The following is a 25,416-nucleotide window of genomic DNA, read 5'->3' as shown; positions in this document are numbered from 1 at the left end:
TTGAGCTAATGTCCTTCCACACCATCTCTGTAGCTTATGTATGTCCCACAGTTCTTTTCTTAATTTTTTTTTTTTTTTCCTAAACAGGGTTTCTCTGTGTAGCCCTGGCTGTCCTGGAACTTGGTTTGTAGACCAGGCTGGCCTTGAACTCAGAGATCTGTCTGCCTCTGCCTCTGCCTCTCAAGTACTAGGATTAAAGTCATGTGCCACCATTGCCCAGCCAGAAAAATTCTTAAAACTCAAATAGCAACAGAATTAGGCTCTATTCTCAAGAGCAGATGCAATACTAAAAGAAGACTAGGAACCTTAGTGTTTTAACTTCAGGGATAGAAACTTCAGTAGCATTGCTCCAACTTTATACAAGACCAAAAGGGAATGTGAAAGGTAGGGGAAACAAACTTTAAAAATATCAGGCACAAGCAGAACTTGCGATGCACACCTTCAGTCCTCACACTCCAGGGCAATGGCAGAGGCAGGCTTACCCCTCTGAGATAGAAGCCAGCCTATTGAGTTCTGACCACTCAGGGATACGTGGTGAGTCCCTGTCTCAAAAAAGAAAATAGAAAAGAAAAAAGGGTTGGTTTTGGTCTGGAAAGCAGAAAGAAGTATAGAAGGACCTGGGGGCTCCCCAGGGCTCACTAGGACCCTTCCCTGAATCTTGTCAGTCTGTCATTTCTGCAGCACTCACCTGTGGAGCTCCTGCTGCTTCTGAGCCAGGCAAGTAGGAAGAAAGGCCGCTGGCAAGCACTTCAGCTAAACTGGCTAGTTCGGCCATCTGCCAATCAGCATGAAAAGGACAAGAAGGCAGTCAGTAGGAAAGTTTTAGGGGTAAGATGAGAAAGAATGTATTGTCTCACCTCCTGGCTAGCTCTGCCAGATGTGTTAGTATTGGCTGTGGCTAGGGTCTGGGCCAGATGTTTCCAGGTTTTTGATCTTTTATCCAAAGAATGGAAAAAAAGAGGGGGGTGCTCATGTAGATTTTCAAAACAAGCAAGATAACTGCATTTGGATTGTTAGCCCAGGTTAGAGAGGGGTGCACTGTTAAGACTGAAAATGCTCAAGGGTCCTGGTTATTGTCTATGTTTTCTTTTATGAAGTTCAAGAGAAGGAGGTATTTAGTTACTAGGGAGCAGTGAGGCTGGTTCAATGTTTTGACTGATAGATTAGATCATACAATTGTTTGCTTTCTATTGAGCATATCCTCTCTCATAATGCATTCCATTGTAATAATATGTAGTCCAAGTATGCATGGACATAAGATGGTCAATAGGGGAGTCTTTCCAGAGTACGCTTGAGGAGAGAATTTACTTTACTGGTACACACCCAAAAGCAAATCAGGCCAGATCATTCTATTCTTCATATCTAGATACATTTAATATATTTGAATAGAAACTGTCTGCTGGGTGGTGGTGACACACACCTTTAATCCCAGCACTTGGGAGGCAGAGGAAGGTGGATTTCTGTGAATTCGAGCCCAGCCTGGTCTACAGAGCGAGTTCTAGGACAGCCAGAGCTACACAAAGAAAGCCTGTCTCAAAAAAACAAGAAGGAGAAGAACATAGTAAATGTGGGGACATCTTTAGTGAGTTGTTATAGCATCAAAAAGAAAGAGATGAAGGGTTTTCCCCTTTATTGGAAAGAATAAAGGAGAAATGAACATAATCTTTATACCATAGAGGGACACATGAGTCATTTATTAATCAGTTCCTTTATTCACTAATCAAATGTTATTGAACTTTTTTTTTTCCCTTTTCCTTATTTTTAAAGACACAAGGTCTCATGGAGCCCAGTCTGGCCTTGATCTCACTGAGTGTCCTAAGATGACTTTGTACTCCTCATATCTAGCTTCAACCTCCGAAGTGCTGAGGTTATAGGCATGTGCCACCATACCCAGCTGTAGAGATCATTTATAGATGTTTGGGATAAAAGGGGAAAAAAAATCAAAGAATCCAAGTGGTGTTGGGAATATCAGTGGTATCACAAATGCTTAGCCAAAACAAACAAAACAACAAAAACTAGACATGGCGAGTCTAAGACTCACAACCCAAAACACAGAAATCAAAACAAACAAAAATAGGGCTGGGATGTGACTCAGCTGGCAAGTCAGCTGGCTGTAGGGGAGGGAGACAAGGCTGACTGAAAATGCTGGGTGTGAGCAACTGCATGGATGGATGGAGCTGTGGAGAAGGAGAGGATTAGGATAGGTGCTGGACACACTCATCTGAGATGTTTGTTTAACTTCTGACGCTGGAAATATGAGCTTGGAACTCAAAGGGTGGTGAGGTTGTGCTTTCTCATTGGGATCGCCAGCCTGCTGATAATGACATGGAAACGTATTAATTATAAAGCTTGGCCTTAGCTTAGGCCCTGCTCTCCCTCCATATCTTGCTGGCAACTCTGCTTCTCTTTTTCCCAGTGTTCTTTCTCTCTGCCCAGAAGTCCCACCTATATCTCCTGCCTAGCTATTGGCTGTTTAGCTTTATGTTACACCAATCACAGCAATACATCTTCATACAGTGTACAATATTCCACAACCTTTTCTCCTTTTTGTCTAAATAAAAAGGAAAGCTTTTGGCTCTAATGCAGTAAAACTATATACAATAAGAACAATTATCCCCAGCACTCGGGAGGCAGAGGCCGGTGGATCTCTGTGAGTTCGAGACCAGCCTGGTCTACAGAGCTAGTCTAGGACAGGCTCCAAAGCTACAGAGAAACCCTGTCTCAAAAAACAAAAACAACAACAACAAAAGAACAATTATCAAATAAGAATTATGTTTGTAATGTCCAGTCTATTTGTATTTGGAAAATTTAGAAAAAATACTTTATTACTCACTCTATCTTGATGAATCCAACATTTTATACCTAACCACTTTTTACTATAACTTGTACTGGCATCCTAAAAATATTCTTTTAGACCTTAAAACATTTTCTTAAATAAGCAAGTTAAGTTTTTGTGTCTCTTAACCTTTATAAACTTTACATTTCTTTTCTAAGTTTTTTTTACATTTGGTAACAAGGAAAACAGTGTAACTATCTAGTCTTCAACTCCCATAAGAGACCTGAGGATGTAATATTACATGAGTAAACAGGAAGTCCAGAGCAAACAACATCCAAAACTGTAGAAATGACAGGAACAGCTAGCTGCCTGGACAGACGCCCAAGGTTCCTCTAAGACTGGGCATCTATCCTTGGCCTACAGTCCTAGAATATCTGACAGACTTTTCTGTGAAGCAGGAATTTTGAAAGACTGTCCTACCTTGTCTTGGCAAACTTCAGCAGTAGCTTTCTTTGATGTCCTGCTTGTCCAATTTGGACAACATACTGTCAGCAGTTAAGGCAAGGGCAGCTTCTTACCCAAATGGCTAGCTTTGCCACATTGAAAGCAAACTACATATGGAGTTTCTTTGATGCCCATCATCCTTTTTTAAAGTAAATTAGTGCTGCTAGGAAGAGACATGTCTCATTGTCATGAAAAACCTTATGTTATTACAAACATTTTTAAGTGCCATGTTTTGTGTTAGAAGACCATCTATTTAAAATATATCTCTGTTTGACCTTAAAAACATGCCTAACATGACTATAGCTTTGATTGTTATAGATGACTAACTGCCAACCTGTCTTTATCCTAAATAGCTGTTAAGGACTAAAATTTTATATTTTTGAATGAGCTGCATAGGTACAATACCTTAACAAGAATAGAAACATATATATAGTATAACAAAAATAACTTTAAATTTGTATCAATACATAAAAAATTCTTAAACAAGAGTAGAAACATATATACAGTATAACAAGGATAACTTTAAATTTGTATCAATATTAAAAAATCCATACAAATGTAAACTATTTAAGGCTAATAGTTGCTTTTAAGTCTAAAGTAGATTGAATAATCTACCCTTTATCCTATCCTTTCCATATCCCCCTTTTTCTTTTCAAAAAGAGATTCTAGAATCTAATATCCATTGCTTAGTTTTCTGTGGGGCCTGCTGACAGTCAGCTGGGTAGCTGGGTAGAGGCGTGTGTATTGAAGAGACAATGAAGAAGACAGAAAAAAGTCAAGAGGTCTGCCGGTCAATGCCAGACAGCCCTGAGTTTATTTCAAAGCCAGCTTATATACAGTCTGGAAGGACAGAGGTAGAACAATGCACAGCACAGGCATTCAACCATTATCTATCCTGCCTTTTGTTAAGGAGCAGGCAGTTTCATTTTCTATCTCAGTGTACCTCTGGCTGGCATCAGCAGCCTCCATCTAGCTAGATAGTGTGTTCCTTTTTGTGGGCTAATCAGGACTTTCTTACAGCCCTTCAAGGAGGCTCTGTGGGCTAATCAGGACTTTCTCACAGCCCTTCAAGGAAACTCTGTGGGTTAATCAGAACTTTCTCACAGCCTTGAAGCAAACAAGCTTGAACTCTATTGACTCAGAATAGACTTCAGATTCAAACTGGGAAACTGAGTCAGTTGTAGGCTCCCACAGTTTTCTCCATTACCATTACCAGTAACAACTTGCAACCAACCCACCTAAATGATGACAAACATCTATAACCCATCTAATGATCCAAATCACCTATCCCCACCTCTTGGGAATGTGGGTATTATGTTTTCTAGACTGCTTCCTGTTGTCTGGTAGTGATGGGATCTTTAAGGGACATTGAGAAAATTGGGATACTGGTCAAGTCCTGGGGGAGCCAGCTATATCACTTTTTGTTTAGTCTCTGTGTGATGGAAAATTGTAGAGCTTATTTGAAGTCTTGGCTGGAGTAGTCTGTGAAGCTAGACCATCTCAACTAGTAGCTTTGCAGTTGATCTTGATGTAGCATTTTAAGGAAACTGTAGCAGAGGCATTCTGAGAGGCTGGATCACCTGAGCTACTTGTCTTTATTGGTGTCTAGTCCTTTTCTGAAAACACATAAACTTTTAAAGGTAACATATATGTGCATTAACACAAGTATGGAACATGCAGTGTGCACAAGTGAGCTAAAGATTTTTTTTTTTTGTTCTATGTTTGAGTAAGTAAAAGATATCTGTCAACTTTATAAGTCCATTTGGACTGCATATCCAAACTATAATATAATAAGTCACAAGGACTCCATAACCAACTAGATTTATCATGTCTCATCCAGCCTCAGAGCTGTTCCCATGTAGGGAGATCAGTATTTATTCTTTCTTGACTTTTTCTTCTCATGTCTGTAGCTAAGATCCTCAGAAGTCTCCTCTGGTCAAATCTGATCTTTATAAATTGTGAAGGAATCCATAGCTTTTTGTTTCTTGTGATAGCCAATTGTATTAGAGTAGCTTAGCCCAATAGGTGTGGTCTTCTCTGGAGTTACTTGACTGGATAAGAGCCAAGGCATTCCCTCATCTTGGACTGTGGAGGGCTTGCTGAAGCCACAGCTTAATGACCTTCTCCAGACCTTCTCCATCTCTTCCTTGGAAGCAAAGAGGCAGTAGCTGGATCAGCAGTGGCATAGCTGATTTGTTTCTGTAATTTGAGTGCACTATATTGAATAAACCTGACTTTATCCCAGATCTCTGTTCCCACTTTAACAACCTCTCCCTCAACACAACACATTTCTCAACTTCCATTCTGAAGCCAAGACATTGCTAAAGTATATAGGCTGGTTTAGTCCATCAGTCCCTTCCACAATCTAGTGTCTCTCAGTGACTACCATTTTCTGTTCATTAGCATTTTAAAAAACTGAAAATTAACAAAGCATCATGTAAGGTCCAACTCCCTGTGTTATAATATTTTCCATACTTATGTGGTTGGTTTTGTTGTTGTTGTTGTTTTACTTATTTTCTCTGTAAAGACCTTACTATTGTTTTTAAACTATTTTTTTTTTTCTCTGTGACTGTCTATACCCATTTTCTTTTCTTTCTTCAGCATCTAAGCTGATTTTCAAGTATACTGTAGCCTGTTCAGAGGTTTTCTCAGCCTGGACTGGACTTTACTAAGTACCTGCAGTCAGGCACTTGCAGCATTCTCTGACCAATGAGCCAAACCTAAAACTGCTAAGCGGTGGCTAGACCCTCTGCCACTAGCACATGGCCTGTGGCTGGCTCCGCCCCCTTTGGGTCAGTGAGAGCCGAGCCTCATGCCTGTGGACACTGGTCTGGAACCTGTCTATCTGCCAAAGCTCTTGGAAGTTTCATGCTGTGGAGGGTTTTTCTACCTAGTCTCCCACTACTGCATGCCACCTGTTGGTTATAAACCCCATTCAAGTGCTCTAGAAAGGCCTCTTTAAAAATCCATTCCTCTCGATGCTGTGAGCACTGAGCCTGCTTAAGACTTTTTTTTTCAGGCCCTTTGTGGATTTACGTGCTGGACATTGGGCACCATTTGTAGTTATACTTTCTCTTTGGGACTGCTGGCTCCTTACTTCATCCCTGTACTGCTTGTCCTGCTTTCCCTCTGTGTCTTGCCGGTTGGTGACTCTGCTTTTCTTCTTCCCAGTGTTCTCTTTCTCTGCCCAGAAGTCCCACCTATACCTCCTGCCTAGCTATTGGCCATTCAGCTTTTTATTATACCAATCACAGCAACACATCTTCACACACAGTGTACAAATATCCCATAACAGGGTGGAGCCACAGTAGGGGTAGAAAAGGAGGAAGCTAGCTCTCTGAAATCCAAATGGGTTTAAAATGGTGAGGCTGGATGAGGCTGTAAGAAATGATTGCAGGGGGAAGAGAGCTGGGGCTGGAGGTTTGTCAGCATTAAGGGACCTGGGAGATGAGAGTGATGGAGCAGGTTCACCCAGAGTAACAGGAAGAAAGCTGCTTAAGGTTCAGAACGCAGGTGAAGGACAGGGTCCAATGTCAAAGAGTATTTGGGTGAAATGGTGCTGACCCACCATGTGCCACAGTGTTGTGTGTTGTTCACCAGAGAAGACTACTCGGACATTGGTTTAAGCCAATAGAAAGTCTTTACTAGCCAGCCAGCAACTACACTGGTATTTGGGATCCCAGTGTAGCCTCAACCCTCTCTCAGGATGAGCTTTGAAGCACAAAAAACACATCCCAGGTTGACATACTTCAGTTTAACAAGAGCAGTGAGCCAGAATTGGAACTACTGAAGCCAAAAAGCAAGGTTAGTGCATTTAGAGACTTTCCCAGAACTATGGGCTTTGATGGATTAGGCCTTTGTTTTAGTTTTGGCAGGTGGTATTGTCTATTTTCTGAGTCTTATGGCCTACATGGTACTTTCATCATGGAGTCAGTTGTGCTAAGGTCTGGGGGCCCGTTACATTCCCCACTGGTCTAAGTGAATGAGTCAAATTGTGAGCTCATGCTGATCTAAAGAGGTATAATTGGTCCTAAGGACCATTAATTTTATTGAATTGATACATAATTGGCCATATAGTTTAAGATGTAGGACCCTACTGTTAATCCAATCAGAATGAGATTTAAAGGTCCAGCCAGTCTGATAGCAGAATAGTCAGCCAAGAGGACCAAGACAATTGGTACCAATTATCTGATTAATGACTTTGTCACTTTCACTCTCTTTGAATTTTTTTTACAACCATGGCAAGATTTCTTTTTATTTACTCCTAATCAATTAGCATAGAAACAATAATTTTTTCCCAAGGCCATACATAGCCCACTTATTTCATGAGAAGGAAGTCTAAACCTCTCCAATTTCATAGGAACACTTCTTTCTGCAAGGGAGTCTAACTGTTGTTCTAATTTGGAAATGGAAACTTTTAGTATCTCTAGGTCCTGATCAACCTGTCTGCTTAGTTCCTTAAATTCTCATCTCCTCTGATAAAGGCGGATATGTCTATGACTGTTGAGTGAGCTATGCTCTCCAACCAGGAGTGGAATGAGGACAGGCACAGTTCTTTTTTTCTTTGTAGTCCAGGGTCTATATTAAAATGTATTTTTTCCTTTCCATTATATAAATCATCAGAAGAAATACATTTAGTTAAACCGTTAAAACATGTCCACCAAGTAGTTCTCAGGGACTCAGTAATATTGTTTTGTCCAGATGAATTAACCCATAAGGCAGAATAGCAGGCATCAGAATAAGAGGAAGTGTCTAGGTTAAAGGTTTTGGATAGTAGACAAATTTTAGCCCCTTGTAAGTCTTCTAACATTAATTTAGGCTGCCTCAGTCACAATAAGTTTTGTCATTCAGTTGGCTGACAGTCTGGTTAGTTTCTATCCCTGTGTAGTACAAGGGTCAGAAGTCTAAGAATAGCCAGAAATCCTGGCCAATTTCTTCCTGGACAGCACGGAGTGGGACTCTGTAGGTAGAAGTTTCTGTCCCACCAGCAACTCTCAGCCACTACCCAGCAGCTGCTTCCCAAATTACCACACAGAGGCCTATATTAATTATAAATGCTCAGGCTTATTACTACCTAGCTCTTACACTTAAGTTAACCCACAATTCTTAACTATGTTTAGTCACGTGACTTGGCACCTTTTCTCAGTGCAGCGTTCTCATCTTGCTTCCTCTGCATCTGGCTTGTGACTCCTGACTCCACCCTTCCTCTTCCCAGCAATCTTAGTTTGGTCACTCTGCCCGTAATCCTGACCAGCTACTGGCCAATCAGCATTTTATTAAACCAATTCAAGTGACAAATCTTTACAATGTTCAAGAGGATATTCCACATTTCCCCTTTTTGTCTAATTTAAAAGGAAGGTTTTGACTTTAACATAGTAAGATAATAGATATAGAACAAAAACAGTTATTAAGTAAGAATTATAGTAACACTATTTCATCCATTTGTATTTGGCAAAATTAGAGAAAATACTTAATTATCTATCTTTTCTTGGTGAGTCTAAAGTTTTGTATGTAATTTACTTTCTATTATACTCAAGGAAAACTATATTTATAACTATTTAGTCTTCAACTCCACCAAAAACCCCAGAAGAATGAAATGGTTACCTAATGACAGGGACTACAAGCCTGGACTGTCACCCAAAGTTTCTCTATAATGTTGGGGCATCCATCTCCGGCCTCCAGGCCTAGAATATGTGACAGATTTTTCTGTAAAGCAGGATTTTTGAAGTACTGTCCCACCTTGTCTCGGCAAGGTTCAGCAGTTACTTTCTTGTGTTTCCTGCTTGTCAAGGCAAGGGCACTTTCTTGCCCAGTGGCTAACTTTTGCCACAAAGAAAACAAATCCCATATGGAGTTTCTTTGATGCCCATCATCCTCTTTGAAGTAATTGGTGCTGCCAGGAGCAGACATGTCTCAACTGTCATGAAAAGTCTGTTATTAAAACATTTTAAATGCTGTATTCTGTAGTTCTTTGAAATGTTTTGAAGATTACCTATCTATCTGAAACATTTCTGTATCCCTCGAAAACCTAACATGACTATAAGTTTGACTAACTATTAATTTGTATTTCTTAATTATATATTACATTTTTAAATGAGCTGCAAAAAACATGATATCTTAAACTAAGAGTAGAAATATACATACAGCATAACAAAATTAACTCCTGGCAGCATCAGTTTACTTCAGAGATGATGGGCATTGAAACTCCTTATAGAGTTTGTTTTCATTGTGTCAAGGTTAGCCACTGGACAAAGAAACTGCTCCTTGCTTTGACTTTCTAGGAAGGGGGAGCTCTGCTGCAAAAGAAACCATGGGAAGCAGTAGAGAAGTGGTTAATGAGCTCAAGAAAGCATGTTTCAGTTGGGTATGGTAGCACACACCTTTAATACCAGCACTTGGGAGGCAGAAATAGCAGGATCTTTGTGAGTTCTAGGCCAATCTTGTCTACATAATGAGTTCCAGAACAGCCAGGACTACATAGAGATACCCTGTATCAAAAATAAATAAATAGGGTTGGGGATTTAGCTCAGTGGTAGAGCGCTTGCCTAGAGAGTGCAAGGCCCTGGGTTCAATCCTTAGCTCAAAAAAATAAAATAAAATAAAATAAAATAATAAATTAATTAATTAATTAATTAAGTTTTTAAAAGGAAATAGGAAGGAAAAAAGAATGTAGTTGGACTCCTTTGGGCTGCCAGCTCACAAATAATGACACAGAAACTCATTATTAATTATGAAAGCTTAGCCTTTGCTTAGGCTTCTCTCCCACCTAGCTCTTATATCTTAAATTAACCTGTTTCTATTAATCTACATCCTGCCACATGGCTCAGTCACCTCTCCTCTGTACTGTATGTCCTACCTACTTCAGTGTCTTGCTGGCATCTCTCACGCACCTAGATTCATCCTGAGTTCCTCTTTCTGCCTGGAAATCCCACCTATTCTCTCCTGACTAGCTATTGGACATTCAGCTCCTTATTAAGCCAATCAGAAGGCACCTTGGCAAAGACACATCTTCACATTGTACAGAAAGATTATCCCACAACAGAAGAAAGGAAGGAAGGAAGGAAGGAAGGAAGGAAGGAAGGAAGGAAGGAAGGCCTGGGTTTAATCCGTAGCATGCAAAACAAAACTCTGGGGTGGGTATATGAAACCTTACATTGGTACTGAGTGTGTAAATTGCACAATTTCTATTTTTAAAAACATATACTAATTTGTTTTGTGTAGGCAGGGAGATGTGGGTATGTGGTGGGGGAATATGCAAGCCACAGTGGCATGTGGAGGTCAGAGGACAACTTGCATAGTTTATTCTCTAACATGTGGGTCCCAGGACCAAACTGTCAGGCTTGAAAGTGCTTTGACTAACTGAATCATCCCAATAGCCCCAATGGTACAACATTGCTGCAAGCTGCAGAAATATGCAAAGTAGGAGTTCAGCTGATTATGACAAGCTAATGCCTGGAAGAAGCCAAGGGCCTTCCAGAGGTCAAGCTAAGGTTCAAGAAGCCTTGGTGATATTTGGCTTTTGATTATCAGCCATTTCCTGCTATGAGTTTCTTGTGTGTTATTGTAGCTTTTCCATCATTGATTGGGCACCATTTCCCCTCTACTAAAGGAATATTTAGATAACCTTGTGTGTTGACAGCTATGCACAGCCAGAACCCCAGTTCAAGCCTCCCTGTAATTATCATCATTGGCAGCATCCGGCCAGGTCCATCCCCAGATGGAGGAAAGGACCTTATCAGAGATACCTCTGTACTCTCTAAAGACAGATCTAAACATCCAGACTACCCATTTGAGAAAGCCTGATGGATGTGCCAAATAAGTTTAACTACCTCCTTTCCCAAATCTTACCTCTAGTTCCAGATCTCCCTTTAACTATGACCAGAGGTATCTAGCTGTACACAGGTTGCCTAGTGACCAGGCACACCTTCCCCCAACCAGCAGGAAAAACAGCAGATAGCTTGGGCAGATAGGAGCCACAGGAAAAAAGAAGGGAGTTTTATTTTCTCCCATTGACCTAGCAACTTATAGACTCTTAACATTTTCTACCAATCACGCTTAAGATTATAGTTGAGCACATAAGTGCCCTCTTCTTAGATATTACCTGAATTCAGCCTTTAGTTAATTCATTTCCCCATTGGTCACTTCCCTTTGGGGTTGCAAATAATAAACGGTTCTTGCCTCTCTGTGTGATTCTTATCACCCCTCCATTTGACCCTAGAAGCCTGGCTTTGCACTGCCAAGGGATTACTCCTTGTAAGTGTATATACCAGGACTTCCAGGGTACAGAAGGATGGAGAAGAGAAAAGAGAATAGAAGAACTAGATGGGTAAGAACTTGAGAGGAACAAACTGAGACGGAGAAGAACTAGGTTGAAGGACTAGAAGAGAGTACTAAAGGAACGAGGTGGAAGATGAGGAAGAGCCAGATGAGAGAGAAGGAGACGGGAAAGGAGATGATATGGGAAAGAACAAGATGGATGAGAACCTAGAAGGGGCAGAACGAAGATGAAGGAACCTAGAGGGGATAAGTGTAGAGAGAAAACAGGCAAGAAAGGAACTAAACATGAGAGCAGAATAGAAGCTTGTAGAGAGAGAACTGACACAGAATAATAAATATAGGGACCAAGGAGTTTCGTGCACATAGATTCATTTCTTTTCATCAATTATCAGCTGGTTGTAGATTCTTCCCTGACCCTGGGAGGGGACTATTGAGGGGCTGGACCCCCATAGTCTCTGATACAACTTCTATGGGGGAGACATGAATACACCAGTTAGCCCAAGATCTGGGAGTTTAAAATAGACCTCCAAGTTGGGCATAGTGGTACATGCCTTTAATCCTAGCACTTGGAAGGCAGATGCAGGCAGATATCTGTGAGTTTGAGGTTAGTCTGGTCTACATAGTGAGTGCTAGGACAGTCACAGCTACATAATGAAACCCTGTCTCGATAGAACAAAAATAAGAACGACCTCCAGAGATTATCCAGGAAGGAGCCAGGACAGGAGGAGAGATTTTGAAGAATCTGATGGGTTCCAGCAGGGCTCAGGAAGTTTGCCTTCCTGGAAGAGATGGCACCTGAACCTAGGCATGAGCAAGGTTCTTGGAGGTTTAATTCCTTTTTTCTTTTTAAGATTTATTTATTTTTTACGTACTGTTTTGCCCACATATATGTCTGTGTGATGGTACCAGATTCCCCTGGAATGGTAGTTACAAATAGTTGTTAGCTGCCATGTGGGTGCTGAGAATTGAACCCTGATCCTCTGGAAGAGCAGCCAGTGCTCTTAACCACTGAGCAAGGAGTGCTGTCTGCTGTGGGATGTCTTTCTGTACGCTGTGAATATGTGCTGCTCTGATTGGTTGATAACTAAAGCCGTTTGACCTATGGCAAGTCAGGTGATAGCTAGGCGGGGAAATTGAAGAGAGAGAGAGACAGGAAGAAGAAAGGCAGAGGGGAGAGAGACACCAGTAGAAGCAAGATATGAAAATACCAGTAAGCCACAGCCATGTGGCAACTTCCAGACTATAGAAATGGGTCAAGTTACAGAGCTAGCTAGCAAGAAGCCTGTCATAGGCCATGCAATTGGCAATTAATATTAAGCCTCTAAATGATTATTTTACAAATGGCTGTTGGACCTTGGGACCAGACAAGACCAGAGAAACCTTCCAGCTACAGTTATGTCTACTGGCTTGCTCCCCATGGCTTGCTCAGACTGCTTTCTTATAGAACCCAAGACCATCAGCTCAGAGATGATCCCACTCACAGTGAACTGGGTCCTCTTTTATCAATCACCTGTTGCAGAATATCATTTTAAGGTGTGTTACTTTTGTTTATATTGCATTTGTTGAACTCTGTGAAGCTGTGTGACTGTGCCTGTCTAAAACACCTGATGGTTGAATAAAGAGCTGAACGGCCAATAGCAAGGATAGGTGGGGCTGACAGGTAGAGAGAATATGTAGAAGGGGGAATGTGGGAGGAAGAGATCAAGGAACGAGAGAGGAAGGAGGACATCAGGGGCCAGCCACCCATCTACACAGCCAGCCCTGGAGTGGAGAAGTCAGAGTAAGATACAGAAGTAAGAGAACAGGAAAAGCCCAGAGGCAAAAGGTAGATGGGAAAATTTAAGTTAAGGAAAGCTGGCAAGAAAAAGCCAAGCTAAGGCTGGGTGTTTATAATTAAGAATAAGCCTCTGTGAGTGATTTATTTGGAAGCTGGGTGGTGGGCCCCCCCAAAAGAGTAAAAAACACCAACCACAATCACCAAGTGAGAAAATGTAGCAATACCGCCCACACTACCACCACCCGTTCACCATGTCTAAGCGAGGGGCTGTGGATAGAAAAACAGACAAAAGACAGTGGGTCATTCGTGCCAGCAGAATGCCGAATGCCGTTTATTGAAAGAGGGAGGAAACCTTAAATACAGGCTTACAGCACAATGGAGGAACCCCGGAGGGCAGAAGTTCACTACCCAATGTTCTACTTCTTGCATCTAAGCTGCTTACACCAAATGCAGGACACACAAACAAGGAACCTCCCTTAAGCATTTAGGAGGGTGGAGACCATCCGGGAATCAGCATAGGGAGGACATCAAGGTCAAGGTTGGCAAGCAGGCAACAGTTACCCAAATTGGGGGTTCCAGGGCCCTACATGCCCTACATGCTGTTTCTGACTCTTTTGTTGTTGTTGTTTTTGTTTTTTCGAGACAGGGTTTCTCTGTGTAGCTTTGCTCCTTTCCTGGAACTCACTCTGTAGCCCAGGCTGGCCTTGAACTCACAGAGATCCATCTGGCTCTGCCTCCTGAGTGCTGGGATTAAAGGCGTTTGCCACCACCACCTGGCTTGTTTCTGACTTTTTTGCCTGCTTTTGTGACCCCTTTTCTACTGGATTGCCTCATCCAGCCTTAAGGGTTTGTGCCTAGGCTTATTGCAACTTGATATGCCATGTTTGGTTGATGCCCCGGAATGGATCTGGGGGAGTTGAGGGGGAGAGTCAGGGGGAGAGATTAGGAAGAGAGGTTGGGGGGGCCTGTGATCAGGGTGTAATATATGAGAGAAGAATACATTTTTTAAAAAAAGAAAAGAAAAAGAAAATGCCTCCAGCTGGATTTTATAGACACACTTTTTTTTTTTCATTTGAGGCTCCCTCTTCTCAAATGACTCTGGATTGTGTCTAGTTGACATACAAACTAGCCAGGACACAAAGCAAAACCATTTGTACTAGGTAGATAATACTATCTAGTAAAATTGTTCAACATTTACTTCTAGTATCTGATCTTCATAAAGCTTGATGAGACTGTGTGTTTGGTGAGCCTGATACCAGCAGAGGGCGCCGGCACCACACTTCACACTCCAGTTAGGTCACTTTTTAAACAATTACTGTAGCTGGATCATCTTGTTCCCCCAGCCCAGGAATTTCTTTTTTTTCTCCCGAGACAGGGTTTCTCTGTAGCTTTGGAGGCTGTCCTGGAACTCACTTTGTAGACCAGGCTGGTCTTGAACTCACAGAGATCCACCTGCCTCTGCCTCCCGAGTGCTGGGATTATAGGCATGCGCTACCACCGCCCGGCAAGGAATTTTTAAAACACTAGTGAGCCTGCATGGCTCTTCTGTCCTTTTTTTTTTTTTTTTTTAAAGTTGTGTGTGTGTGTGTGTGTGTGTGTGTGTGTGTGTGTGTGTGTGCCTGTGTGTTCCTGATAGTTGAAATGATGGGTCAGACATGGAGATAGACAATGAGTGGCTAAGAAGGGAACTAATACTGAGGATACTTTGGATCTGGACCTGCAACATTCCAACTCAGCTTAGTCACAAAGTTGTCTTCAGTCAATCTCCGTAGAATCTTTAACTTGGGAGTGGTTGTGTGAGGAGCCTCACGTGACTTCTCTTTACTCCTTTCTGTCCAAGGTCATTTACCACTTAACATCTCAGAGGCACTTGGAGGGCTGTCTGGTGCAAGTTAGGATATCATAGTCTCCCAAGGAGCCCTTCAGATGTTGTTCCTGCACAGGATTTGAACCTTCTGTTGAGGGTGGGTGGGTGGGTGGCCAAGTGTCTTAAAAGTATCTATAATTAAAACAAGAAGTAGCTGGGCAGTGGTGGCACATGCCTTTAATCCCAGCACTGGGGAGGCAGAGGCGGGAGGATCTCTGTGAGTTCCAGGCCAACCTGGGCCACAGAGTGAGGAAAGGAGCAAAGCTACACAGAGAAACCCTGTCTGGAAAAACAAAACAAAAAACAAAAACAACAACAAAAAAAAACAAATCTTTTTAAAGTGCTAGCTTCGGCAGCACATAGACTAAAATTGGAACGATACAGAGAAGATTAGCATGGCCCCTGCGCAAGGATGACATGCAAATTCATGAAGCGTTCCATATTTAAACAAACAAACAAACAAACAAACAACAAGAAGTAGTAATAGAAGAGCTCTAAAACCCAGAAAAGGCAGCACGTGTCTGTAATCCCAGCACTCAGGAGGCTGAGGACAGGGGCTGGCAGGCTTTAAACCAACTTGAGCTACATAGTGAGCTCAAAGCCAGCCTGGAATATGGGCAAGAACTGTCCAAAAATAAATAAATAAATAAAAACCAGCCAAAAACAAAACAGTAAGGAACATTACTTTTTGCTTGTACAAGCCAAGGAGAAAGGCCTAATAAAAAATGCTTTCTGCAACACCTTGATCGGGAACTTCCAGCCTCAAGAATTCTGAGGAAACGGGGTGGTGGGTGGTGGTGGTGAGGGGTGGGTGGGTGGTGGGGGGGGGGTGGAGGGTGGGGGGTGGGGGGTGGGGGGTGGGGGGTGGAGGGTGGGGGGGGGGGGGGGTGGGCTGGAATCCCAGCATTTCCCGGTCTGAGGTGGAAAGGTTTTCAGGCTCCTTTAGGAAGTCTTTGGCAAACGAAACAGAGCTGGGGATTTGCCTCAGCTGTAGAGGGCTCGCCCAGTATGCACAAGTTACCGGATTCCATCCTCAGCAGAAGCAACAGTTGCAGCCGCCGGAGTTGTGAGAAAATAAATACCTGTGGTATGAGGTGTTCCGACTCCAGCAAACAGCAGAAGGAGAATACACGCGTACACGCTCGCAGGTTCAAGAAGCCCATTGCAGCCTGAGAATCGTGCTCATGCTTTTTGTTTTGTTTGTTTTTTATTCAGGATCTTGCTATGTAGCACAGGCTGATCTCAAACTCAAACTGACCCCTCTGCCTCATCTTCTAAAGTGCTGGCACCAGAGGCATGAGCTATCAGGCTAACTCATGATTTCTATAGTTACACACTTCCTTGTAGCACACCTTTTCAACCTATAAACAATGAACACGTTATAAACAGATCAAAATGATGTAGCCTCTCACTATTCCGTTATATAAACAGCTACACTCTCGTTATTCTACCCAATCTAGAAATACTCCATATAGTTAATGAGTATCCATTAATTAAATTGATTTTGTAGAGGTCCACAGTTTTCTGTTTGTTCATTTTTGTTACTTTTTTTTTCTGTTGTTGTTGTTATAATGAGTGCTAGAGAAAATTCTATCGCCTTGAGCAATGCTCCCAAACTTCGAAGGTTTTTAGAGAACTAGTGACCTTAGATATCTTTAAGTTAATGTGGTTCCCAAGATGTAATTGCTGTTAATACAAAGCCTATCAGCATAATTATTCATATATATTTTGGTTTTTTCGAGACAGGGTTTCTCTGTAGCTTTGGAGGCTGTCCTGGAACTCGCTTTGTAGACCAGGCTGGCCTCAAACTCACAGAGATCCACCTGCCTCTGCCTCCTGAGTGCTGGGATTACAGGCATGCGCCACCACCGCCTGGCTCAAAATATTTTCTATCAATTTTTCACATTCTCTTCTCTCTGCTATGGATGTACTATGGTACTAGATGTTTGAGTTCTTGCCTTGAATTCCCCTCAGTGATGGGCTGTAACTTGACCGTGTAAGAGAAATCATCTGTCTCTTCCCTTAAGATGCTTTCCATCAGGATGCTTGGCCACAAGCTACAGAAGGAAACTAGAGCAGCATTAACTTTCCAGGCATCTTTGTGAGCAGGGACTGTGATTTGGAAAGCTTGGGAGAGGTAGCAGAGGTGTGGCAGGGGGTGGGAATGAAGGAAGACAGCTCAAAGAATGTAAGGCACCTAATGCCGACAAGGTGCTGCTTGCTTGACTAACAGCTGTGGGGTGGGGGCTTCAACTGTAAGTTCAGCAGTTTTTTGTAAGATTGGGTAGAAAAGAGCATTTAAAAAAGAGTTAAAAACTCTTAGCCAGGAGGTGGTGGTGCATGCCTTTAATCCCAGCACTCAGGAGGCAGAGGCAGGTGGATCTCTGAATTCAAGGCCAGCCTGGTCTACAGAGTGGGTTCCAGGACAGCCGGGGCTACATAGAAAACAGAGAAGCCCTGTCTCAAAAAAACCCCAAACCAACCAACCAACCAACCAACCAACGAACGAACCAACGAACAAACACTCTTAAAACCTCTCTCTTCTTTTTTCTTCTCTGTTCCTTTGAACACAGAGCTGTGAACAATGTTAGGAAGGACCAGTCCCAGGGAGTGGCTTGAGCAGGAGGTATGACTACACAGTGGATAAGAAGAGGTTTTCTTCCTGGCAGGCAAAACAGTCAAAGGCTTGGAAGAGAGCTCAGACTGAAGTTTGGTCCAGTAAAGCATTTTGACCAGTGGGGATATAGGAAAGAACTCATCACTTATGAGAATAGGAATTTGAGGTCTGTGTGAGGCCTGTCATCAGTAAGCAACAGGTCACCTATGGTTCTTACCTAAGTCACTTGAGGACCAGCAAATCTCTGCCTGAGGTGATTTCTGTAATCTTCACTCCTTTCAGGAAGGCAGGGATGGGTCACGTTCGGCAATGCTCCTGAGGAGAGCATACCAGGGAAGCTCTAAGATGCTCTGGAGCAATGGCTGTCAGCTTGTGCAGAGCCTTGAGTTACTTTACACAGCAACAATTTTGACCTAAGTTATCCCACTGTGACCATAAATGCTAAGGTAGAATGACTATATCTTGTTTATCCAAGTACCCAACTGCCATCTGCCTGCACACCAAGAGCCTCAAGCTGATGAATAATTTATCTGTGCTGATAAATAATTACACACGAGAATATGTCCATTCATATCAGAAGCCTCAGACAGACAAGCTTCTCAATCACACCAGATGTAAATGGAGTACCCCAAGGTAGACATAGTGAGCACACTGACACCACCTGGTCACTTGTGAGTTTTATCCAGGGAAACCGCCACAGCCAATGCACTCTGTTCACCCCTGGACTCTAGTTAAAGCATGGTTTCTCCTGAGTGGCCTACCCAGGCCGGCATGCAAAAATTGCTGCCACTGGGTCTGCATGGACTTGATAACCCAGTGCCTGTGCCCTGGTTTGCAAAACTTAAACAATCCTCTGCAGAAAAATCTCCTTACCTCTCTACCAGCTCTCTGCCTCCTCCTTCAACACAGCCTCTCTGATGCCTTAGCCACACACAACTGTGTGATCTTGTAAAACAACAAAACAGCAATAAAACCCCAAAACGAATGCTGAGTTTAAAATGAATGTTAGGAATGTTAGAACGGCAAAGCTGGGAATGCTGAGGAAGGTAAATATTAGGGCTTGCAGCTGGTTATGAGCTAGTCAAGCTGACCCGAAAAGAGGAAGGAGCAGGTGCTGTGGTTATCGCTCTGTGTAAATAAAATTCTGATTGGCCAGTGGCCAGGCAGGAAGTATAGGCGGGACAAGAGAGAAGAGGATTCTGGGAAGTAGAAGGCTGGAGAGAGACACCGCCAGCCGCCGCCATGAGAAGCAACATGTAAAGACACTGGTAAGCCACACTTTAATATTGTAACTGTAATTCTTGCTAGATAATTGTTTTGTTATATGTAATTGTACTATATAAAAGTTAAAACCTTCCTTAAAAAAAAAAGAAAAGGGGAAGTGCTGTGGTTATCGCTCTGTGTAAATAAAATTCTGATTGGCCAGTGGCCAGGCAGGAAGTATAGGCGGGACAAGAGAGAAGAGGATTCTGGGAAGTAGAAGGCTGGAGAGAGACACCGCCAGCCGCCGCCATGAGAAGCAACATGTAAAGACACTGGTAAGCCACACGCCATGTGGCAAAGTATAGATTAACAGAAATGGGTTAATTTAAGATAGAAAAGGTAGATAACAAGCAGCCTGCCACGGCCATACAGTTTATAAGCTATATAAGTTTCTGTGTGCTTTCTTGGTTGGGTCTGAGCGACTGTGGGACTGGCGGGTAAGAGAGATTTGTCTTGACTGGGCCAGGCAGGAAAACTCTAGCTACAAGCAGGCCTCAAGAAAAAACCAAAAGCTAGTTTTGGTCTTGATAGGCTGGAGTCATCAAGGAACACCCCACCCCTATCCCCCAGCCCCACTTTATGGGAAGTTACACATTCAAACACATTCTTGCATTTAATACATATAATTAAAACAGACTGAATAATGGGTAAGGGCAGCTTCTTAAAAAGCCTTTGCTTCTTCCAGGAAGGAAACCACTGCAGGATGCCCCAAGGCTAGGCTAGGGGAGGAGGTACAGTTGACCAGGAGTCACAGGTCCAGATGCCAGCCAGCCCTTTGCAATTGTACTCTGTTCCATCTGCCCTTCCCCTTTGCTCTGGAGGATGTACTTGCTTTCTCCCCCGCTGAGGTAAGCCTTGGTTACTTGTTTGCCCTGCTTGTATCCTGCTGTGAATTCTTCTGGATCACAAGTTAGAACTGAAGGGAGTACAGGAGGAGATACCTCTCCATACACACAGCATTAGTAACATCAGTAATTAAGTTTGAATAAAAGAAGTTGTGATTGCTGATGGTCATGGACACCAAGTAAAATCAAGAATGAATAAGTAGAGAATTAAAGCCAATGAAATTGACTTAGGTTGTTGAATTTATATCCTTTTAATAAACTATGACATGGAGGAAAGAGTCAAATATATCTACCTGTGTCTCTGATATAGCTCACTGAGGATATCCTCTTATTTGAGGGCATTACATATTGTTGTTTGTTTTTGCTCTTTGGGGGGCCCTCCACCCAGCTCCCAAATAAATCACACATGGAGGCTTATTCTTAATTATAAACATCTATCCTTAGTTTGGCTTGTTGCTAGCCAGCTTTACTTAAATTATTCCATCTAGCTTTTGCCTCCAGCTTTTACCTTTCTCAATTTCTCTTTTTATCTTTCATTATTTCTTATTCTGTGGCTTGCTGTGTAGCTGGGTGGCTGGCCCCTGGTGTCCTCCTCCTTCTCTGGGTACTTCTTTCCTCTCCTCCCAGATTTTTCCTTCTATTTGTCCTCTCTGCCTGGCAGCCCCACCTATCCTTTCTCCTGCTTCACTATTGACCATTCACTCTTTATTAGACCATCAGGTGTTTTAGATAGGCACAGTAACACAGCTTCCCAGAGTTAAACAAATGCAACATAAACAAAAGTATCATACTTTAAAATAATATTCCCAACAACATATACTACAGTTCTCTTGTGATATTTATAAAAGCTATTGCCTGGGGCTGAGAGATGGCTCATCAGTTAAGAGCACAGTCTGTTCATCCATTTGCTGTGCAATCGTTTCTGCTAAGACTGAAATATTCCATCCTGCAGGGAACCTCCTTAAGCAGGAAGGTAAACGACCCAAAACTGCTTCAGGAAGTCCCTGAAACTGACCAGATTCACCAAGCCCTTGCCTGCCAGAGTAAGCAATAAAAGCTGAGCGGTCCTCTCAAACAAAGGAAGCTAAGCTGCCAAAGAAGACTCTTTAAACCAGACCAGCTGCCTGGAAAGGACACTCTTCCGATGTTGAGCTGCCTGCAGGCTGTGCAGTGTGCTCCAGGGGCCCAGCTTCTGTGAGCTGTCACCCATGCTGGGGTGGCTTTGGTGATGCAGCTGCCTTTGAGTCATTTCTGCTCCTGTAAGTAACCCTTCACCCATATTCCTGTAAGTAAACCCAATAAAACTCATAGTTCACCAAGTTGGACTTTGGTGGTATTCGTATTTTAGTCTAGAATGGGCTCCCTATCTAGAGTGAGTAGATGTGTGTGTTGCATCTCTCTAGGAGAAGTTTTATCACACAACACCAGAGGGCCTCTGTTTGATTCCCAGCACCCACATGGGTGCTCACAACTGTTTGTAACTCCAGTCCCTGGGTGATCTGATGACCTCTTCTGGTCTCTGTGGGCATTGGATACTCACATGGCACACAGACTACAGGCAAAACATTTATACACATAAAATTAATATGTATATTTTAAAGTATTGTTTCAATCATTTACAAATATATCCACTGACACTGTGTGTAGTATAACAGTTTTGTCTATTAGACACCCTTCACACCAATATTAGGACAGCTGGAGTTTGTGATAGTGAGTTGGCTTGTGATGCTTATTGAAATGGTCTGGAAGCTGACCCTTCTACACTATGTCCTAGGGCTGGACTCAGTAAACCACATTTTCTGGAAGGTTTTGCCGGTAGCACTGCTGGAGGAGACGGAAGGCTGGAGGAGCAAAGAGGAATGTGATCCATCTTATTTGCCTGTTCTTCCTGGTGTCAGTAGGTCATGTGTCTTCCTGGCTACAGGGGCTGTCCCTGATCTCTGGGATTTAATCTATCTTCTGTATCCAGCCCCAGGGCTGACCTTCAGAAATAAGGCCCCAGTGTGGGCCCACTCCCTCCCCAGGAATCTGACTCCCAGTCACCCAGGGTTTCCCTGTCCCTAGCTGAATGGTAGCTACTGCCTGCAGTTAAGTCCCTCTGTCTCAGCAGTCCCTCCCTTGTCCCTTTCCAACTGCCCCTGTCTTTTCCAGCGATTCCTTAAATTCTCTGAAAAGACACTGCTTTGATTTCTCTTTTCTGACCAGGTCCTGATTCATGCATCCCAATACTACAGTCCTGAAACACTTGCAGAGTCTGATGCAATATGAGTTACAGCAGCATTTAAATGCAAATGATTACATGCATGGTGTACTATATCCAATTGGAAAATAAGACTCCCTCTTTCTTTTTTTTGTCTTTAATGATTCATTTTTTTTATTTTATATGTATGAGTATTTACCTGCATGTGTCTATGTACATCATGTTTGTCTGGTGCCCATGGAGGTCAGAAGAGGGTACTAGATCCCCTGAAAATGGAGTTTCGGGTGATTCTGAGCTTTCATGTGGGTACTAGAAACCAACTCTGAACCATCTGCAAGAGCAGCAAGTACTCTGCAGCCTCACATAAGACTTATTCTAAAAGCAGGCAATACACATTAAAGTTAGATAGATGGTCAGAGGCTGGTGATGTAGCTCAGTGATCAAAGCATTTCCTGTAAGTCCCTGGTTTCCATTACAGTACCCAAACAAACAGAAAACGAAACAAATGGAAAAGGAAGAAAGAAAAAGTATGTTTCTTCTAGACATTGATGGTTCAAAACAAACTTAAACTACTTGAGGTAAACCTAGGAAGAGCAAATCAGTTCAGGGAGGATGGAGGAAACAGTTTATCCTCGTGAAAACAAGTGACAGTCTTAGTCTCACATCATGACACTCCATAACGCATTCTGAGGCTTCTTGGTGTACTTACTTTTACAATGACTTTACCAAAGGACTTTACAAATATTGCTTTGCCCCTAGTGAAGGGACAAGTGGATTTAGGGATAGTTGGAGAAAAGAAATTGCAGTTGCTTTTTATCTAGTTGAAACAAAATACAAACTAAGTACATTGTAGAAGGTACTTGTCATACTTTTGTTTCCATGACAAAAACATAAACCTTGGGGCTGGAGAGATGACTCAGCTGTGAAGAGCACTGGCTGTTCTTCCAGAGGTTCTGAGTTCAATCCCCAGCAACCACAGGGTGGCTCACAATCATCTGTAATGAGATCTGGTGCCCTCTTCTGGCCTGCAGGCATACATGCAGGCAGAACATTGTATACATGATAAATAAATAAATCTTAAAAAAAAAAAAAAAAGAAAGAAAGAAAAGAAAACCATAAACCTTAGATTAGAAAGAGCTTATGCCCGCTCTCTGTTCTAGACCTAAACACAGTGCATTACAATAGGAACTGGAAAGGTGGCTGCTCTTCCAGAGGATCTCAGTTCAATTCCTACCACCCACATGGTGACTCACAACCAGCTGTAGCTCCAATTTGAGAGCATCGATGCCCTCTTCAGGCTTCAGAGGACACTGTGTGTGTGTGTGTGTATATATATATATATATGCCAGCAAAACATCCATACATGTAAAATAATAATAGAACTAAACTTTTAAATAATGCATTATGACATTACTCTTTCTCATACGATTAAAGCGAGAGGTCGTAAGACCGTCACTGGACGGGGAATCTCTTAGGAAAAAGGGCAAGATTGACTTTCCTTAAGATCAAGGACGGTATTATGAGAACCTAGGTCATTGTTTCTGCAGGTGGCCAGGGCTGGTGTTGCTTTATCCCAGTAAGGCTCCAGGAAGAGAGTGGTGCAGGGTGCAGGGATAGAGCAAACAAAACAATCCTCCAGGAACCAGCCCCCAGCGTAGAAGAGGAAAGGCCAGGCTTAGCAGAAAGGACACATGGGGCTGGAGTGGGCATGAACTGGTGTGCTGTTGCCTCACTCAGTAGCCACTGTGGGTGTCAATTAAACTCGTGTGACTTTGTAAGAAGGCATACCTCAGGATGTGTAACCTCTTCCGGTGTACAGCCCAAGAGGATGACCTGTGCAGATTGGTGCTTCCAAGCCAACCCAGCCTTGCTCTCCAGACTCCCATGGATAATGACTACCTATCCTTGAGGGACACCAGGCATGCTGACTGGAAACAAGGTCCCACCTATGGCCCACCGGCTTGCAAACTCTCAGTGTCTGTAAATTGAGTATTTGTGTGCTATTTATTGTATAAAGTATAATGTGTGACGTGAGAGTTAATACTACTAATCAAAGTGTGGAAAAAGAAGAGCTAGCTCTCAAGTAAAATCAGGATTACTTGGCAAGTTGCATCCAAAAAACTGACCTTGCTTGTGAATTTATTGGCTATTCAATAAATTCTGACATTATGGTGGCATAAACATGTCCGTCTATGTTTCTTGTGCAAAATGTGCTTCAAGGTTTCTTCTAGAAAACGGTAAGGTATGGGCATCTCTAAACTTCATGTGCTATAAACAAACGCTTTGGCATTTGAACTTTTTATTCATTTTTAAAATCAGACACAGTTGGCACATTTCCTGCCTCAGAGGAAGAAGGCATAAAAGTTCTTAAAAGTTTTCATTCAGGTACCTGGTCCTACTTGGCCCAGTGAACTAAGAAATCCTAGGAAGTAAGGAAGTTTGGATCCTAACATCTTCCAGGACCACTGCAGCGACCAGAGGGCGCCCTCACCTCGATTGGGGACCGCAGGTGGGCGATGCGGGGACCAGGGGCGTGGTCTCAAGGGTGGGCACGGAGGCGTGGTCTCGAGGGCGGGTCCTAGGGCGTGGCGCTGGCCCCGAGGTCTGGAGCGCAGCGGGCTGAGCGCGCCAGGATCCGTGTTGTGAGCCGGTTCAGCGGAGTTTCGTGCGCCCAGCAGGCACAGAATCCAGGTAACCTAAGCCGGACTAGTGGCCGTGTAGCTGGGCAGATCTGGATAGCATCAAGCCGGATCTACGTGGGCGGGCGGGACGAGCTCCACCCGGGAGGGAGTGGTGCTGATACCGGGTGAGAAGGCGCTCGATCCGGGAGCCCCGGGCCAGGATGGAGCAGGAGCGGGCGTCCTCTTCCCACCCTCTTTCCGGTCCTTCGGTGGGACGCCGCCGCTACACTGTGGCATCTGGAAGTCACTTTCTGGCCTCTTTTTCCCGGACCAGTGTAAAGAGTGGGGACTTAGAAATCGGGGTTGGCTGCGGGCATGGAAAGTAAGAGGAAGGTAAGAGGCGAACGGTTACAGTGGTGGCTTAGGCGCCAAGGACTTAAACTTCGTAAAACCACAGCCCAGCGAAGAGGCGTTCCGACCCCTGTTAGAGCACGACCGAGAAGCTGGCGCTGAGGCAGAGAATGCCTGGGGTCCAAGCAGTAGCCGTCCTTCCTCTTGCCTTTGTTCTTCGGGGCTGCGGGTCTGTTAAGAAAACAGGTAATTCTTCTTAGATACGTACTCCCTTAGTTTCTTTGTTTTGTTTTGTTTGTTTGTTTTTTGGGGGGTTAC

The 25,416-nt window shown here is 43.2% G+C and overlaps 1 protein-coding gene and 1 non-coding gene across 2 annotated transcripts in view; both read left to right on the top strand.

Moving 5' to 3' along the window:
• The first annotated feature begins 15,541 nt into the window (after positions 1 to 15,541).
• On the top strand, positions 15,542 to 15,648 carry LOC118576793. Its single transcript, XR_004944004.1, has one exon. It is a non-coding gene; the product is annotated as a U6 spliceosomal RNA (small nuclear RNA).
• Positions 15,649 to 24,749: 9,101 nt separating this feature from the next.
• The window catches only part of Gcnt1 (glucosaminyl (N-acetyl) transferase 1), a 32,931-nt gene continuing 32,264 nt past the window's right edge, over positions 24,750 to 25,416 (top strand). Inside the window, exon 1 of the mRNA XM_036202338.1 lies at positions 24,750 to 24,817. The gene's annotated coding sequence lies outside the window, so the exon portion shown is untranslated. The remainder of the gene's footprint in view (positions 24,818 to 25,416) is intronic.

The sequence above is a fragment of the Onychomys torridus genome, chromosome 1 (assembly GCF_903995425.1).
Source record: "Onychomys torridus chromosome 1, mOncTor1.1, whole genome shotgun sequence".
NCBI classification, from domain to species: domain Eukaryota; kingdom Metazoa; phylum Chordata; class Mammalia; order Rodentia; family Cricetidae; genus Onychomys; species Onychomys torridus.
Note: the sequence above shows the minus strand (reverse complement) of the source record. Positions and strands in the feature narration are given on the sequence as shown.